Below are 18,879 nucleotides of genomic sequence, written 5' to 3' on the forward strand. Positions count from 1 at the left end.
GTGTCTAAAACTGGCAAAACGAAGACTAAAAATTCAGCACCAAATTTGACTGTAAAACATGGTCAAATGTGGACCTCCTGTTCCTGCAAATCAGAGATAATCCTCAGGAGTCTTCACCTTGATATGACTTGGACATCTCAACCAGCCTCATCCAGTTTAGGACTGTTACCAGACCATCTGATAAAGTGAAACATATATACTTAAGACCAAGACATCATTTCTGTACACTTTGAAACAGCTCTTGTGATGTGCTAGCCATCTTTATTTCCCTTCTTCACCCCTGCCCACCCCAAGTAGTGTGCACACTGGGCTTTTTTCTCTGTAGCATTTAGTCATTTGTGACGAGTTGTGCCTTTTTGTCATATGTCTAGTCAGACCCATTGTATATTCCGTGGAAAACTCTTCCTAAATCTTCTCCCATCTCAGGTTATCCATTATTATTATTATTATTGATTTTTTTTTCACTGTCTTTGTTAGCTTTCCACCAGACTGCAGGGCTCATTAAAGCATACTGTACAGGAAATCGAGAGAGGCGCAAGAATGGGACCCTTCTTGCCAAAGAGGGAGAGTTGGCAACTCTCCTTTAATAGGGAAATTCCTTGGCTTCAAAAAACAGCTTCACACAGAGGGAGTGCTATTTAAGAGGTATACAGGGCAAGAAATGTTTCTTGAATGCCATTCCACAAATAAATGGCACTGTGGATACTCACACATTAGGGTGAGATTCCCTCAATATTAATTTGAATGTAACTGTTGGAAAGGTATGGTGTTATCTGAGCAGTCTTAAAATCAAACTGTAAGTGTCAGGAGGCAGAAAATCAGTTCTGAGCATAAAAAGTTAACAATGTGTATAGTAATCTCATACAGAATGTGTTTTCAGCATACTTCCCCTTCATTGTTGGACAGCACACACAGTGCAGAAATGAACTTATCTGAAAAACTCAGTTTAGTTATTGCTTTTTCAAGCAAACGGAGATGGCGCTGTCTTTCAGGCCAGAAAGAGATGGAGGTCAGAACGGGAGAATTTATGGCTCTGTGCTATTTTGGGTGGGATTGGGTTGGGGGGAAAGAGAAGGGAATGATCAAAATATCCTGTGTGGAAACACTGCGAGTTATATTCATAATACATCTGTGCGAGGTACAGTCAAGGTTGGCTCACTAATAGGAATTTGGAGAGATGGAAAGAAAAAAAAAAGTGCCTCTTTGTGTAAGAATCTATATGAAAAAAAGGAAAGTATCGAAGAGTAATGAATCCATAATGAAATAACTTCTGTTCCAGTTGCTGAGGCCATGGTGTTTTGGGCCTTGCAGATTTTTCCCTTCCCTGAAAGGAAACAGGAAGGCTAATGGGGGATTCTCTTCTTTATGTAAACCAGTTTTGTAGTATTAAAATCAAAATTAAAATTCTTAAGCTATTTGCTCTTTCCTTACTGACCATACTGGGACATCAGTATGCATGTAATGTCAAACTATGCTTTTTGTAAGTATAGCACTGTTGGGTCGCAGTGTATGTAATTATAGCCATAGTCGGGCAGGAGAGGTTCTGCTTCATTAGGAATTGTGAGATTGACAACTGGCTTCTAATTCAGGAGAGCTCCCTCCCCTTTTTAGCCCTTCAAATTTTTTTAAGTTTTCTCTTACAGAAAATTAATCTCTTGGGGAGGCTTTGACTGACATGCCAAAAAATCTGCATGCAAAAATTCTGCATTTTGTTTCACAAAATCTGCATTAGTGTGTATGTGTGACATTGGATGTTAGTTTGTAATGAAGAATCAGAACTTCCCAAAAGCCAGAAAGGCTATCTGGAATATACTTATAATCCCCCACTTCATTTTTTTTTATTTTTTTTCCATATCAAACCTTACAGTTGCTGTTGAAAAATGATTCAATCTAAATCATTCCAGCCAGTTCTTGTGTACAAGTTACATTAAAAAAAAAAAAAAAAAAAGGTATTTGAGCTTGATGTAGGGGTTGATGGGCAAATGAAACCATCCTCAAAATCTCCATTTTATAAACCTAAATATCTAAACATTATAATCTAACATATCACTATATATGTATTGTGTATACAGGTGTGTGTGTGTGTATTAGATGGTGCTGTTTGAGAAAGATAACTTCTTTTATGCAGTTTCTTTGTTACAATGCAATAATGATGTGCAGCACTTACTAGAAGATAAGATGGTTCAGATGTTGAAATGCATCACTTTGTATCTTAGGTAGCCCCTGTGCATTTTGATCTGTCATCCAAACACATCAGGAGTCTTTACATGGAAGTTACCAGGCTGTCAAGTAGATCCACAGCCTTTAACATTTGCCAAAATCAGGGTTTGCTGGGGACTTTCAAACAGAAATTGCCACGCTCCAGCTGCTGCTGGGAGCCCTTTGCCAAGATCATCCCCAGTTGCAATCTGTTGTAATCTGCTGGGGTACATGCTTGGAGCAAACAGCTTTGTGTCCCTTCAGCAACCTGTCACGCATACAAGCCTTTATCTAAATGCTGGCTCCTGATGCTGTCTGGCAGTTGGTTGCTAGCAGTGGAGGAACCTTGCGTTGGACTTCAGCTGGTATCACTGCAGGTGCATGGGCTGGTGGAAAGGCCAGTCTCCAGAAAACAGCTGTTGGGTTTTGTAATGTCAGAAGGCTGGAATCCACTTAGTGACAACTGAACAATTCAGGACAATTATGCTTTCAGCTACATTAACAAGTAACTAGGTAGTAAGGCACTGGAAGGAAATGACCCATTGTTGAACACTGGAGTAATTTGTGACTCATGGTATCATCAGAAAGGTGTTTGAAGTTCTCTTTGTTTTGGTAATAGGGGTCCATAATATTCTCCCACATTCTTTTCCAGTCGTACACTCAGTTATTCCTTTTATCCGACTGAATACTGTGAATTCCTGTCTTCTGTCTCCTTTAAATGTTTATCTCTGCATAAGCCATCTAACAGCTGAGTCTGCCCATTATGTTCACCTCCTTGGCTTTTGGTTACACTAAAGCATTCTTGGAGTCATGAAGTGAGTGCTGTTCCCTGAAATGTCCTCTGGAAAAATGTTCTGTCGTGGGGCTGTGATTGGTAAAGCAGTGGCACATCTAGCTTCAGGAGATGAGGTTCACTGCTGAGGCAGGAAGTGCCCATCTGTGACCTGGAGTTTCCCAGCAAGGCACACAAAGTGGTGTCTCAACACTTTTTATAGAATTAACTGAAAAGCAAGGAAAAAGGGACAAAGATTGAACAGGAGAGATATTGAATAAAACCCTATAATGCACTTCCCATGCTATTGTTTTGTAGTTTGTCAAATGGATGTTATGGCTTTTTCTTGCCTTTCCTGTCTTTTTAATAAATTAGCAACTACGTATAATTAGCAGTTTCTATCTGTAGCAGAAATGCTTTAGTATTTTAACTTTGTCTCCTCAGCTGCTATTGTATCTTGCTTTTAGAATGACTTTTTCACTCACCATGACTTGAATGCAGCAGTTAAAAGCACTGTTTGCAACATTTACCTGAGTGTAACTTTAAGCCCTGGTCAAGTTGCATTTTGAAATAAGAATGCAAGAAGGTGTTAAGCCAACCCACGGTGCTTGCTTAATGCTCCTGTGGTCCATATTACCATAAATTATGAGAACATCTTTTTCATTATTTAGGTTCAATATTTTGTCCTTTCAGCTCCTCTGATTTAGCTGAATGTTTTTCTCATTCTGATTTTTCTTAAGAGTAAACAGTTTCTCTTAGAATTGAAGCTGAGTCCTTTTCATCAATTTCACTAGCACAAGAACGAAGTCTAAATCTGAAGTGTGATGAAAGTGGAAAATTATTGGTCAAACATGGTATTTTTTCCTAATCTGTGGTATGATTACCTCCTACACTGCTGGATAACCATGTAGGCTGTCTGCATGGATATCATGTATTCGACCTCATTCTTAATATGATATCACTTCTGCTAGTGCTGATTTGTTAAAAAGCCAACATTAAATGTCTCTTCTGAAACAAAATATGAAGTATAATAATACACAGCGACACTCATTTATTCTGACCAAGACCTCACATGTATGACCTAATCTACCCAAGCTATCCTTGCAGACAAATCAGCCTTTCTGTAAGAAAGAAAGATAAGTGTCATGTCTGTGTGTCCGGGTCAGTATCAGCTGATGCCTGGATATGATCTGGAGAAAAATTTGCAGCCCTGCATCTGTTGTAGCCACATCAGAAGAGATACTGAGTATGTTGAAGAATAATTTTTCCCTTTTATACCTGTAAAGATGTTCCTTTAGTTCAGAAGGGAAACAGGCCTAGCTATTCCTTCTATAGCTGTTGTGTGGACACATGAATATGCAGGAGCTAAGAAGAACTTATTTTGATCCCAGTAAGTTGCAAAATCTTTCATTTCTTTATTTGCAAAGCTTCTAGCTTTGGCATTTTGACAGAGCTTCATCTCTTCTCTCTTCCACTTCTCATTCTCATTCAGACTTCAGGTGTTTTATTGCATCAAACTGAAGGTCTACTACAGCCAGTGTCCTCCAACTGCATTGCCCAGGCTTCATAGCTCTGTCTGTACAGGTGGATAAGGGATCAGGGAAGGGTTGCTATTGCAGCAGAGCAGAGAATGCTCAGCACTCGCAGGTCCTTTCTGAAAACCTTGTGGTGTGAGTGGTTTTTTTGGGCTCAGAGGTTCAAGAGAACCAAGAGCAGTGCAAGTTACTGAGAAATGTGTTTGTCTCTTATACAGAAAAAAAAAAAAGAAAAAGTATATTCTGGGTTTTCCAGTGTGTTGCCGTGTGAAATGTTCTTGTACTTCAGCATTTTTGAAGTAGCAGGTTACCATGCCCCACCTTTTCACAACTGACATTTTTTCCTTGGATTTTTATGATGTGTTTTCACTGTTGGTAATTACATTAATGGAAAAGCTTAGCTGCATCATCTTCAGCTTTTCACAGCTCTCCTCTCCAGCTGGATAGAAATTTTGGCTTAGTCTGTGTTAGTAAGGCATAGCCATGGAGCTCTTCTATTGAAGCATTTTAGTGAGGGAATCATTCCTTCTGCTTCTCTGTAGGCAAGAGAATACAAAAGCTGTCCTGGAAAATGACACAGACTTTTTCCTGAGCTGATGAGAGAGCTTTCTCCTTGCAAGGGGCAAACTGACAGGCTCCCATTACAATGACTTTATGTAACTTGGGAAGTTGGTCACGGAACAGATCCTGAGCTATTTACTTTCAGGTAGATCATTCAATTGCACATTGGTGGCATATACAAGGCCCTCTAGTTAGTTACCAAGCTCGGCACCTTCCATGAGAGTAATTTGGCTATTTACTGCTTCCCTGCTTTTGGCAAGGCGCTCCTCCCCGTTCCAAAGCAGGCCCTATCAAATGGAGCTGATGTCTTGCTATTCTGTCTGGCCACTGTAGCAGGCTTTGCAGACTTTCAGAGGCTTAAGGCAGATAAAGAGATGATTAGAATGTAATTGTTGTTGACAGTAGACAGTGAGCTTCTCAGTCCAGATAATGACTGTGGTTGGGAGTACAGATGAGCACAGGCCACGCCAGGCTCCTGTTACACATTTACTGTTGCAGTAACAGGTTCCACATGTTTAGAAGCAAATTCCTTTCAAAGCATTTCAAACTAAGCAACTATATATAAACACATCACCCGCTTCATCGAAGCGAAATGAACAACCAGAGCAGTTAGATGTTCAACAAAAGGGAAGATGTAAGAGCCCCATTAATGAGGGAAAATGATACATAAGGAAAAATCACAAAGAAAGTCCATTCCAAGAAGAATTGTGTTGGGCTTTTATGACTAAGGAATCGGTTGGCTTGTTTTTCTGATTTTTGCTTTTCCCCTTTTCATGCCACCTGCAGCTATCTATTTATAAATAGGGTTTACTGCTTTTCTGATTTTTGTTTTAACCTGATGGCAAAATTCTTCTATTACTACTGCCTTCTGTCACATCAGAGGTTTAGAACTGCCACGGCCTGTAGTGATCTTGGGAGTGATCAGTGGGAGGTCTAAAGCAGCAGTGGAGATCAGTCCTGATAGGGCTACCTCGTGTCTTTTCATGGATGTGTCAGGTTAGCTTCAATAGTGAGTTGAGTTTACAAGAAAATCGAACGTTCCATGGTTGAAATAAAAGAGAATAAATGTCATTTTGACTTATGCAGCGTCGAATAATAAATAAGCAGTTCTTACTGCTTCAGAGAGGTTACAGTTCATCCAGAAAGTCCTCTCATGCCCCCTGGTCTGTCCTGATTCAAGTCTTCAGTTTCAACTCTTGCTTTGAGGTCATTTGTGCAAGTTAAATATATTAGCTGCCAGCTCCGCTAGGCAATGCCAACAGTCTGCCTGCCATAGTCCAGTGTGCACTGAATGTCTACTCGAAATGACATCAAAGTTTGACTAGCAAAACTACATATATATTTTCCTTACCTCATTCTCTGATGAAGGAAACTAAAATGAACTACTGTTTCCTCTCCTAGGGATAATTGCTGTGGGATTTGTTGGTGGATAAATCTCTTCTTTAGTCAGAGCTTCTTTTTTGGAGAGCAGGAGTTTTGTTGCTAAGCTTTTAAATGGGGAAACTACTTTTCTGGAAGGTGACTGGAAGGATCCTGCTGTTCCTTCAGGAAGATGGGAGAACCTTTCTCCATTAGCAGTTTGTTCTATAGCTGTTGACTCTGTGCCCAGGCACCGTAGCTCTACTTCTCTTTCAGGTTATCATGATAGGCAAGCAGAATACGCTTTCTGTGTGGATACAAAACAATTAAAAATTACTGTTAGTCCAATTAATGTTTTAACAACCTGGTCAAAATACAGCTGTTACTTCAAATACAGTAACAATCCTACTACCATGTGCAATTCAAATTATCCAATTATTTAAAAAATACAGCTAAAACTGATACGTGAAAGCCTGCAAACATCTGTCCCCTTTTTTGCTGGTTTTCTCCCCCTTGCTGTGTTTTGCTGCTCTGAGTTGCAGTGGTGTGAGCTCCTTACTCGGAGTCTTCTGATCCTGATGGTGGATTTTTTTTCCTTGTTGGTCATGGGCCCTCTTGATGTCACTGATACAGGTTGTCAAGCAGTCTGCCTCTAACTCTTTGGTACAGATCTGCAGATAGTGTTATCCCATGATCACTTGGATTTGTTAGCTTTTTTCTATATATAGAATAAGTCTTTATAGTAACAATGAAGGGGGAAGTTGAAGCTAAAACAATTTATCCATTAATCATCAGACTATTTGGATAGCTTTACTGTTGCCATTAGACAAACCAGGCAGCAGTCATCTGCTGATGGGCAGTGCGTTGTCACAGCTAAAACCAAGCTAAAAATAAGGTCAAGAGCAGATGAGCCAGGGCAAGGCCAGACAAGTCCTGAGGTCCGTGTTAAGCTAATGCAGAGCTGTGATCTCGTGTTAGTGCTGGCAAGGCAAGGTGCTAATGTATTCCCTAGGCCATGGGGCTATACAAAAAGTAGGCTGTGGATTTTTAGCATTACTTCTCCTCTTTGCTGCAGTAGTGGATATGGAGAGCGTCCTTACTGTGCTCTTAAGCATCTGATTGCCAAAGCAGAAGCCAACAGTCCTTGAGCAAAGACTGTCAGCATGTTCAAATTGAGCTCAGTTTGATTCTGAGACTTATGCAGCATCTTTTTGACAGCATTTTGCTAAACCCTGAGGTATCCGAGTAGACTTGTATTTCACATCCCAGTGCACCTGTGGCACTTTATTTTTTATTTTTTTGCAAGTCTGAGAGCCTGCATAGTGCCGTGTGTGTGTGTCTTTGTGGTATTTTCTAACAGCAGATTCAGAGTGGTGACAGCTGTTTTTACTTAAAGCTGTAAAATGTATTGAAGGAGTTTCCAGCATGCGTAAATACCAAACCAGTTTATATCATGTCAGGACTATGGAAGGAAGGCCTTTTGAGAAATGATCTCATAGGCATTCTTTGGTGCAGATCTGGCACATGCCATGGACTTCATTCTTTTCTAAAAACAACTCCTGTCTTTCAAGTTGGCATGCCTCAGATGTATGCCTCCTGCTTGCTTTACATGAACCAGACTCACTCTGGCTCTGCAAGCTAAAGGCTACAGGTTTATTCCATAACTTTTACATCCAATTATTTACGATAGCACTGTGCCTGCCAGCACCCCTCACCCACAAATGTTTTCTAGCTGCTTCTTATCTTAGTATGATTGTGAGTGCTACAGCCTCACAGTGACATTTGCATTTCTAGCAACACTTCTTTTATGCTTTCTAAGTCCCATGGCATAGCAAGTTCACAGATGAATCTAAAATTGCTTTCACCAGGAATCATCTGAACACAGAACTGTTGCAATGTTAGCATATCAAGCGTAAGCTCGCTCTAGCAAACTCACACCATCTGGTTCTAGAGTACTCACTACTGGAGAAATTCTTCTTTTGGTTTTGGTATTACCAGTTTCTTGTCACAGGACAGAAAACAAACAGCTAAAATTGACTCAAACTGAGACATACTTAATTATAGCTTCCTTAATCCCATTGAATTTCTAGCTTTGTTTTGTGTATATTTGCTGTCAGGTAAGGATAACCTACATTTCTAGAAAACCCTTGTGCCAAGTAGAGAGTTGATGACAAGAAAATTAGGGGGTAAAATTCTAGCAGATTGCATTGGAAGATGTACCCCAAGCTGGCTCTAAACATATTCAAATATATACAGAATTTGGTGGTTCTGCATGGCCTCCTAAGTGTGCTGCTGGCATCTATCTGTCAAGTAAACAAGTGCTAAGAAATATTTTCACTGATGATATGATTCCTGTTGTGTCAGGGCAATGCTGACTCTGCAGAGCTTACAAGGAATATAGTGCAGGAAATCTTCCTTCCTTCCTGGAATTCTGCAACTAGATTTACTAAGGTACCAAAGAAGCAAGTATTTTATGGAGTCAGTCAGCACTTTCATTTCCGTTTCGCTTTGAAGTCTAACGATAAAGTAAGATGATAATTTGTGTTTGTGGCCCATTGAGCTCATGCAGTTAATGAATAATCCTGCAACCCAGAGATTCAGATCTGCCTTTAATTCCCATTTGTCTGTAATTCTCTGAGCCATTGTCACTCTAAGGATCCCACTGAAGAGGGTATAAACAGAGCTGGTGCTCCAAGGGGCAGCTCACTTAGTCATCAGAGGAAGTTGGAAGATAACCAGAATGAATATGAATTCACAGGATTTTTTTCTCTCTTTTTTTTCCTTAGTTCCTCACTGTGGTTAATGTACTGTGCAAGTGGAGTTGTGTATGAACCTATTAGCTGCTATTTTTATTTCAGAGGAGTTCTTCAGACTAGGGTCACCATTAGCTTGGAAGTGTAAGCAGTCGTCCTGTAGGCTGGGAGGTCTTTCTTCCATTTTGTTGATGTTTCTTTCTCCGAGACTTCCCCTAGGCTCTCCTCACTCCTAAGAGCTCTAAATTACCTATCACTCCATTTTTGTTAAGAAATGCCCTAGCATCTTTCTCCTCTGCTAATGGTCCACAATTGCCAATTCCATTTCCTGTCATGCAATCTGAAGATCTGAGTATTATCAAACTCACAACAATTGTTTCCAGCATGTACTCTTGAATGAGTACTCTTGTTGCTTCTGTTTCAAAAAGCTTGCTGTCAGGATTTTTCAGTTCTGCTAGCTTGCTTTACAAGATGTGACATCTATCAACAAACCTCACTTGTCACATTATTAGATGCTCACTTCAATACATACATGGTGTATAACATACAGTAGAAAGAACAGCTGATGCGTGGTTATTTATTTAATTTTGCCTTCCTTTGCCTTCATTTTCTTGGCATCTTCTGGGCAATGTTACTGACTTTTTCTTCTTAATTCTTTAACTCCTAAATATCTTCAGTTAATATTTAAACACTGTGTTATTTAGTCTGTAAAGCGATACCTATAGTTTTGTAGGTTTTTGGTATTTTCAGACGACTTCTGTGTTTGTGCTGTGTGACCAGCTTTTTATTTTCACCATCCCTTTGGATACCCTCATACGAAGATTATCTTATGTAAATATATTTCCAGTACCTCTTGGCTCTGTTAGGCTTTGGGATGCAAATAAATTCCCATTCCTTTTAAGAGATAAGTATTTTGTAATTTGTATTTTTTGTATTTGCCTTTCCCTGGGTTTTTACTTCACTTTTGAATTTAATATAATTTCAGTCAAAAAGTAGCCCAAAAGCCTGGAGGAATTATGTGTTTAAAGATTCTGGGCTATATTTACTATAGGGCCGCAGCTCTCACCTGCTGATTTTTGTGCACAGATCTTCAGGCTTATCACAGTGCAGACAATAAGAGCATGACCGTTGCAAGTTGAGCATTTCAAGCCATTTTTTTTTAATTGAAAAGGTTCTCACCTTGGTGGTCCCACAGGAGCTCTGTTTTCTTCACTATCCTCTACGTCTTGGTGCCTCTCAGACTTGGTCTGTCATTCATGCACAAATCGACCTCCGATGAAGAAAAATCCCACTGCTCTTCTAAGACTTTTCAGCACCTGTCCCTCTTCCCAGCCATGTCTGACGTGGTGCTGACAGAAGCTGTGAAAAACATGGAAACAGTGCAAATCTCACCCATGTACCTTCTTAGCCTGATGATCTGAGGGTGCCTGGCAATTATGACCATTTCATGTTTATTTGGGTAGGACTTAAAAAAGCAAGGTAAATACCTAGCTCCCACTGCAATTTGTTTTAGATACCTTTGAACACCTGCCTGAACAGTACTATTCAGAATTGACTGAACATGGTATGAGCTTCCCATTGATTTTGTTGGGTGGTTGACAGAGCAGCACAACTAGGAGTCACATCCAGGTAATTTTCGGATAGCTTGCTTTTCTACTAGGCCCATCAGTCTTTTTCCAACAAATTTACAGAAGTCTTCAGAGAAGAGGAGTATGACTTGTGCTCTGTTCTGTGTTGGTTTTGTTTTTTGTTGGTTTTTTTTTTTTTTAATGTTCAAGCAATGGTTATGTCTCCCTTGAGAAAAAGGTTCAATCTGGTTCTCTCTGCTCTGTACCTCTGCACTATGTTTCTGCAGTAATAGAACTGCTTTTGTTTAAGTGTTATCAAAATTTAATCGACAATATTTATTGTGACATAATGTGACATAACATAGAGGGACACCCTGCAGGGTGTCCATTGGCTTCTAGAAGCACATACGCTACCATGTAGTTCTTTTGTCTGGCTTGCTTGGTAATACTTGTTGCAGATAGAAACTCTTGCTTTAGCTGAGCCCCCAAAAACAAACAAGCAGAAGTTTTGGCAACAATTAAGCAATGAAGAGTAGCAACAAACTTACACACACATTCCAAAAAGACAATAACAAAATTAAGGAACTGGCTCTCGGTCAAGTTTGCAAGTCCCAGTGTTTGCGTTTTGTGTGGGAAGGGGGGTTCAGGGCAGTGATGCTTACAGATGGGCTCTTTGCATGTGAAAAGAACGGTTGTGATATTGTTAGAAAGTCATTCTAACTCTTCTAGAGTAATAGGTGATTTCATGCAACTCTTCAAGAAAAGGTAAGGGAGCGTGGTTAACTTGATAGAACTTTTTTTGAAGGACCTAATAAATCAAAGCACACAACTTTCAGCACATCCCAGAATCTAATGAGAACATCCTGCCATAATATTTTCCACATGACAATCTGGGTGGTTTCTTTTGCAAGCACTGATCCCTATTAAATGGAGTATACCAGCAGTGCCACAAAAAATAAAATAATTTTTACATAGTTCCTGAGGAAATAAGTTAGAAATCATAATTATTTTGGAATCAGAGTTTGACCCAACTGACGAATCTTTTGTTCCCTGCCTTTTCAAAAGGCAAACTTCAAGATAAGCCTTAACAAGCAGAAAAATTATGGGTTTTCATAGATCGACTGAAGTGCATATATTGTTATAAATTGTTATAAATAAGCAGCCTGCTGTTTCTCATGGTAATTATTTGGTAAACTTTCTGCAGAAGCCAGCTGGTATTCTTGTATTCCCAGATGAGCCATCACCTCCCAGTATCTCTTGTTCCCTGTCTAAAGCATCAGGTCTTTAGAAGGTACAAACATCTTATGTTTTTCTGTAGAGGTAGTTGGTAGGAAACAAACCAAGTAGTCAGCAAAGTGTGTTGTGCAACTGTTAAAAATCCACTGTAATACTTGAAATTCTTCTAAATCAGGCTGAGTTTCAAGTGTGCATTTAAATGGGAGCTGAGCTTTTGTATAAACCAAGTTGCTGAAGACAATTTGTTGTACATGCAGCATAGCTAAAATCTAGATAAAATCTCAGTCTTTAATAGGTTTGAAACTACTGAATAACTTTTTCATGACAACTTTTTTATGTCTTGAAGGCACTCATGTCTGAGTGCTGTATAGACCCCTGGAAAAAGACAACTGATGTGTAAATAATTGGAAATAACATTAGGTACAGGGGTTATATATATGGAAGACGTCTCAGAAATGGGTAACAAAAGAACAAGAGGCAACAAGCACAAGCTGGAACACAGGAAATCAGAATAGATATTAGGAAAAAATTGTTCCCTGAGAGGGTGGTTCCCTGGATCAGGGCCCAGAGAGGTGCTGGAACCTCCATCCACCAAGAGTTTCAAAACTGCCTGGATGAGTCTCTGGGCAGCCTGCTGGAACTGTGACTTTGGCCCTGCTTCGAGCAGCAGGCTGGACGGAGTGGCCTCCAGAGGGCCTTTCCAACCTGAGCTTTTCAGTCATCAGATCTCCCTCTTACTGACCTCGTTCTAAGATCAAGATGGTGAAAGGTTATCTTCAGCTTGTTTCTTCAGTGATCAAGCCCTGGTTTTACCTTCATTTGTTTGTTTTTGACATGTTGGTCAAAGATACTGAAGGTCTTCCCTCAAAGTCAGCCAGAAGCTGTAGCTGTTGTTGTCCTGCCTGCAGACGCACCGAAGTTCAACAGAGAAAAATAATGCACTTGACTAAGCTCTGTAGCAGCATGAAAGATTTGAGCATTGAGACAGGGAAAAAGGTTCAGAGAAAAATTTAACGGTGAATGCCTGTCTCCACCCTCATAGCAAAGGTTTTGAGAGATGAAGGAAATACAGTTTCAAGAAATTCTAGCTAGGGGAGAAAGCAATCATGCAAATATTAAGGGCTGTTGTCCAGCCCTTAACAAGTAGAAAAATGTGCAATGGCTACTTAATGCAACTTTAGAAATGACATTATGAGTTGGCCTGGTTTCCTTTCTTTGAAAATAGCATAATGGATGGATTTTTTGTTGTTGTTGCTGTTGCTACAGAATACAGCTGTCTTGGGGGACATTTTATGTGTTAACACACCTGTTAAGAAGGGATATACAGTGATCCCAATTTGTTCCAAACTGATTTCTTATTATTTTCATTATGAATTTGCTGCCAAGTGTATTTTCAGGAAAAGGTTAAATTAGACAAGTGAGTGCTTGCTTCTCCTAAATTTGTCAGTAGGTTGTAATATTTTGGCAAAAAGAAATTCAAATTTACAGCTGACTCCGTGACATTGTCCTGCTCCTAGAGTCTAAATGTGTGGCCCACATACCTGCTGTGCAGCAGTGGGTGCGGGGACACAACCAGAGCTCATGCACTGGCCTTACACACAATTTTACCAGTGTGCCCTGATGTACAGCTCTCCTCCTCTGGCACCACTTCTGGGCCTTCACCAAGCTCAGAAGAACCTCACTGAGATGATTGCAGGACCCCGATCTCTCCGTTGCATCTTCACTCATACTTCCTTTCTCTCCTTAGATCTCATCTCTGTTGATCACTATTTTCATGCTTAGGATCCTCACTGAAATGCAATTCTTCCTTCTTCCAATTCTTACATTTTCTTTTCCTTTTAAAAGCACTGCTATTAATACTAAATATTAAACCTACGCCTAAATGGTGTAGGTCACTGTTAAGTTATGACAGTCTTGCCCACTCAATCTGACCCTGTCCAGCTCAAGATGCAGGAGTGTCCATATGGGTACAAGGTGAGCCAGGCTCCTGTCCAGACGACAGCGGTTAGTGTTTGGGAGTGGGGCACAAGGCCTGTCTTGTTCTGCCACTGTTTCGAGACATTCTCCTTTTTGTGCATGATTGAATTTGAACCACTTGTCTGCTAGCTCAGACACATTAGAATGAGAGAAGTAACTCCAAAAGAGACAGATTTAGATGATCACAGAGCTTCTCTGTGAGTCTGATATCCAGGAGAGGCATCACCTCGCTCTTCAGAGCCACGTGTGAGCTGAAGTAAATAAGTGCTGTTACTGTGGAGAGGTACATAGTTACACTGCATTAACTTCTGCCTTCTGCTTATAGAGATATTTCTTTGAGCCTGCATGCTTTCTTGTTTGTTGAGATGTCTTTGACACAAGGGAAAGTCAGGGATCAAGCAAGGCACATCTAATTCTGAAGATAACTCTTCCTCCTGCTGAAGAGCATCTTCCTGCCTTCTTCCTCTTGCCTCAGCTAGCTGAGGTCTCTAGTACTGGTTCAAAATGAGTGAAGTGTTGGTATGTCACACTCAGCTCAACTTCACCAAGCGAAATATGTGTGAATCCAGCTGCGTCTTGTTATTCCTTAAACAAGTATATATAAGGAACGTATGTACACAGATACATAAAAGAAATGCTGCTGATTTCAGTGGCATTGCCAGGCAGTGCAAGTATCATAGAATTCAGCCCACATATTTTAAAGTATAAAATAATATTGTAAGAACCTTCCATTTGAAAAACTCTTCGGGTTCTCTTTAGGTATAGAGAGGTTTGACTGATAACAGCATTCATTAAGTTGGTCTTGGGCAGATCACAGCTTTAATTAGTATAGTAGGGACACAGCTATAGTTTCACTCTTCTAAGTTATGCTCTAGGAAAAAGTGAACAGATTGTTTCTGTGACCCAGAATATATGTTATTTTCAATATGGGAGAGCATTCAGGAGGGGTACAGTTGTGCCTGACTTGACGTAGGTGTTTATGTTAAGTGTTCGGTGTTTCTGAAAGAGGATCTGAAAGGGAGGCAGACTTCATTGGTCTGCAAAGGAGTTGTCTTTTTGAACACACCCATCTGGGATCAAAGAGAGGCTCTGTAGATATATGCGTGCTTGACAGAAACTTACCTTCTGATTCCAGCAGCATGGTTCCAAGTCTCTAGAGGTGGCACAAGGCGAGGCTAGCAGCCGCGGTTTTCAATAAAATGCGATGACAAAGCATGTGGGGGTGATTCCCTTCTGGTGTGTTCTTGTTCCATTTCCACTACTTCATTCGCTACATCCACAGAACTCCTCCTGCCTTTTCTTGGCAGAGAAACCCCAGCTGGACTGGAGGAAGATGTCATTCTTTCTTTGCTCTCCTCATTTTTGCTGCATGATGCATGGTAGACAGGCTTTGATGTGTCCCATGGAAAAAATAAAATAAAAATACACACCTGCACATGTGCATACAATCTTGTATGTTTTGTCTTGCTACCCAAGTGTTTACATAACCATTTCACTTGGTGAAAGAGCATGGACTAATCTTTTCCTGACAGGTAAAGTCATGAAGTAAAAGATGCAGGTGACTAGCAGAATAAAAAAAGGAAGAGATAATGAACCAGCTAATTCCAGAATGAGATTAGGAAGGATTAGTCTGTCTAGCACAAATCTGCAAACAAACAGACTAGTTTCCTCTGTGCGTAACAAAGAATTGCCATCCAGCCCTGCCTCCTCAGTGTGCTAGACAATGCATTCAAAGCTGCCCGGTAGGCTTTGTAGATTAACCTGCAGAGGACCTTTGTCTTCAAATGATTAATCTAAATAACTCATTTCAGTAAGAATTGCTGTGATCTCTTCCCACTCGTCGTAATAAGGGGGATAAGGGGGGTTCTTTCTCCCACTTCACTGTGTCTGAATTACCTGCTCTGTGCTCTGGAAGAGTTTTGTTAGGAAAGATTTATTTCTGCATTAGCTGTTGACAGCAGCTCCTAAGGGCAGGTAAGGGGGGGGGTCCAAAGGCACTCCCCTAGCACTTGGCTAGCAAATCTACCAGGCTACGCTACATGTTAACTGTTTTATCTCAATGCCAAAACCACCCCTGGTTAGATATATGCAGATGGTGTGCTCCCTGCAGTGTAGATATCCTTTGTGTTTGCAGAGAAGGGGTTAGAAAAGAAAAAGGTGGTTGTGTTTGCTATTTATTGCAGTACTGATGGGGGCTCTGTGAAAGCCTTGCTGAGCCACAGACAGCAATCTTGTTTCTGCATTAACCAAGATTTGTGCAAGAAGCCTTCAGGCTGAACTCTGCCCTTGGATTGCCAGTACTTGTTAGTACCTACAGAAATAACTGAATGGAGAATGCTGAGGTCTTCCCTGGTTGTAGCAATCATACTGCAGAGTACATAGCTCTATTAACATTTTTCCATAATGTTTCCTCCTCCTGAAGCTTCCATAATGACATTTACATCAAAATTTTTCAAAGAACTGTGAATCAGAGGGGCTGTGGCCTTCTAAAAAAGTCACCTTTCCAACGTAGGGAAGCTCTCAGTAGTACTGAGAGGAGATAAAAGATGGTTTTCACTAAAACTTTACTGCAAACACAGGTTTTGGCTTTGTTACGGGTCTCATTTGGCACAATGCAATGCACAGACCAAATGTGAATAACTTGGACAACCTTTTTGCTTTCTGTAGAGCAGATCAGATACAAAAATGTAATGTGTTTGTCTCTGCGTCCACCTGCCTGGGAGGTTCCAAATTACATGCGTATGTTTTGTATTTCTAAGAATAACAGTGCCGTCTCCTGAACAGGACATATCTGAGGACACTTTCTGTTCTGCTCACAAAGGATGTCTAGTGACCCTCCTTCCCTTTGTGTCTGCTGTAGCTTTTTAGAATTAGCCAGAATGAATGATCCAATTACGGTAAAACACTTCCTGTTGATTGAGGTATTTCAAACAGTCTTCAGTCCCACGCAAAGCTTCACCAAGTCTGAGAGCTCTTTTAAAATTTCCACAAGTGCACTAGTACTCAGCTGAATCATGAATAACAGAGTAGATTTAATGAGTGGGTTATGGGAACACAGGCATCTTCTCACTTTGTGCTGCCGCCCTCATGTGTCATGCCATCATCCTATTTGCCTTTGCAGTCTATACAGTGTTTGGCAACGGATGCAGGTTGCAGCATTTGTAAACAGGGCTATCCTTAATATGTATAAACTGGGTTTTTATCTGGTTGTTTAACTCTTAAGTCACTGGAGTACTGGACTATGGAAACTAGGCAAATGAGAGAACAGATAAATCACTTTTACTAGCCTGGGTTTTTCAGAGAGGGTACAGCACTTTAAAGTGAGCATGTTCAGGGAGATGACTTATGAAATCAGTGAACCATATCCCAAGCTGCAAGGAACCCACAAGGATCATCGATTCCAGCTCCTGGCTCCATGCAGGACCACCCAAAAATCAGACCATGTGTCTGAGAGTGTTGTCGAAATGCTTTTTGAACTCCAGCAGGCTCGGTGCTGTGACCAATTCCCTGGGGAGCCTGTTCCAACGCCCGACCACCCTCTCAGTGAAGAATCTTTTCCAGCTTTGCTTCCCAGCACAGATGTGAGGAATGGCAGCTCAGAGGATGAGGCTAATTAATTATTGGCTGATAAGTAGCTCAGATCAGCTTTAAAGCTGACAGTTGTTGTGCTTCGTTAGCAGTTCTCTGTTAAGGAGTACTGTACAACTGAGCGTCAGGAGCAGTAGACAAAAAGTTTAAAACCTGTTAGCACCAGAAAAAAATGTAGGGAGTGTGGGTACTGCTTGATACCCAGAAAAGCCCTGGTGCATTTCATGGAAAATGCTGCATGCCAGAGTGAGTGAAATGGTGTTTGTTGGTTGGTTGTTTTTACCACTGAGCCCAGTTAGAGGGAGACTGGGGTCTTCTATACAAAGAAGTATGCAAGTTGCATTTTAGGGGGCAGGAGGCTCAGTGCTTCAAAATGTGTCTGGTACTTTTTTTTCCCCCAAATCTGGACCAAAAAAGGTCAGTAGATTTCTTCCTAGAGTGAGTTTATTTTTTCTTGCTTAGTTGGGATTGCACATGAAAAAATTCTCTGGATACATATATGGAAAATGTTGGCATATTAAGTGTACCTTCTGTGTGCACCAAGTAGCTCCATATTAGAGTGTAGGGGGGGAGAAATCCTTTCTGGCTCCTCCTGCCCACTCACACGTACACAAAAAAGAGATTCTCCTCTTTCTTTGAACCACAAAACCACCTATTTAGTAAGGGAAGTGACAGCCAAACCCAAGGTGCTGCACAGCGCAGATAGTTGGTTCTTTCTGAAGTGATCTCAAGCTATTCCATTCATGCTGCGGGTGTAGTGATATGATGACATTGCTGGTATATTTCCGTTGGACACTGCGCTCCACAGCTTTGCCAGCTGCAGCAATTTTTAGAATTGGAGCTTGTCTATGAATTTCCCACTTGTGTGCTATCACAGGGTTTGCATTCTTGAGTGTGTGAGGACTTGTGGTTGAATTGTAAAGCTGTTTGCAGACCCAGTCTCTCACCCACAGTGACGGGCTAAGCTTCTGAAAACAACTGGGGACAACCTTGCTATTTGATGTGGGGTTTGGGGAGAGTTATTTATGTGTTGCTGTGAACCACTGTGGTACCTGGGAGGGAGAGGCTGCCCAGCTAATTGAGCTGGCTGTTGAATCTGCTCAGGATGAATTACAAATTTCATCGTGGCCACCCAGCATATTTTGCAACATTGGCCCTGGTCCTGCTGTCCTTCCACGAGCAAAACTTGCATGCAGTTTACTGGGAGCCTTGCCGGAAAGCGTGTGAAGGTCCACTTCACGTACTTGCAACCTTGCCTTTCATCAGCTCCAGTGTAGAGAAATAGGGCTTGAAAGCTGTGCCATCATTTGGGGAAATGCCCCCTTCTGATA

General features: G+C 40.9%; 1 protein-coding gene across 9 annotated transcripts in view; it reads left to right on the forward strand.

The window, feature by feature from the left end:
* The window catches only part of ADAMTS3 (ADAM metallopeptidase with thrombospondin type 1 motif 3), a 158,338-nt gene that overhangs the window by 100,428 nt on the left and 39,031 nt on the right, over window positions 1-18,879 (forward strand). The window lies entirely within an intron of this gene.

This window comes from Anas platyrhynchos, chromosome 4, assembly GCF_047663525.1.
Source record: "Anas platyrhynchos isolate ZD024472 breed Pekin duck chromosome 4, IASCAAS_PekinDuck_T2T, whole genome shotgun sequence".
In the NCBI taxonomy this organism is placed as follows: domain Eukaryota; kingdom Metazoa; phylum Chordata; class Aves; order Anseriformes; family Anatidae; genus Anas; species Anas platyrhynchos.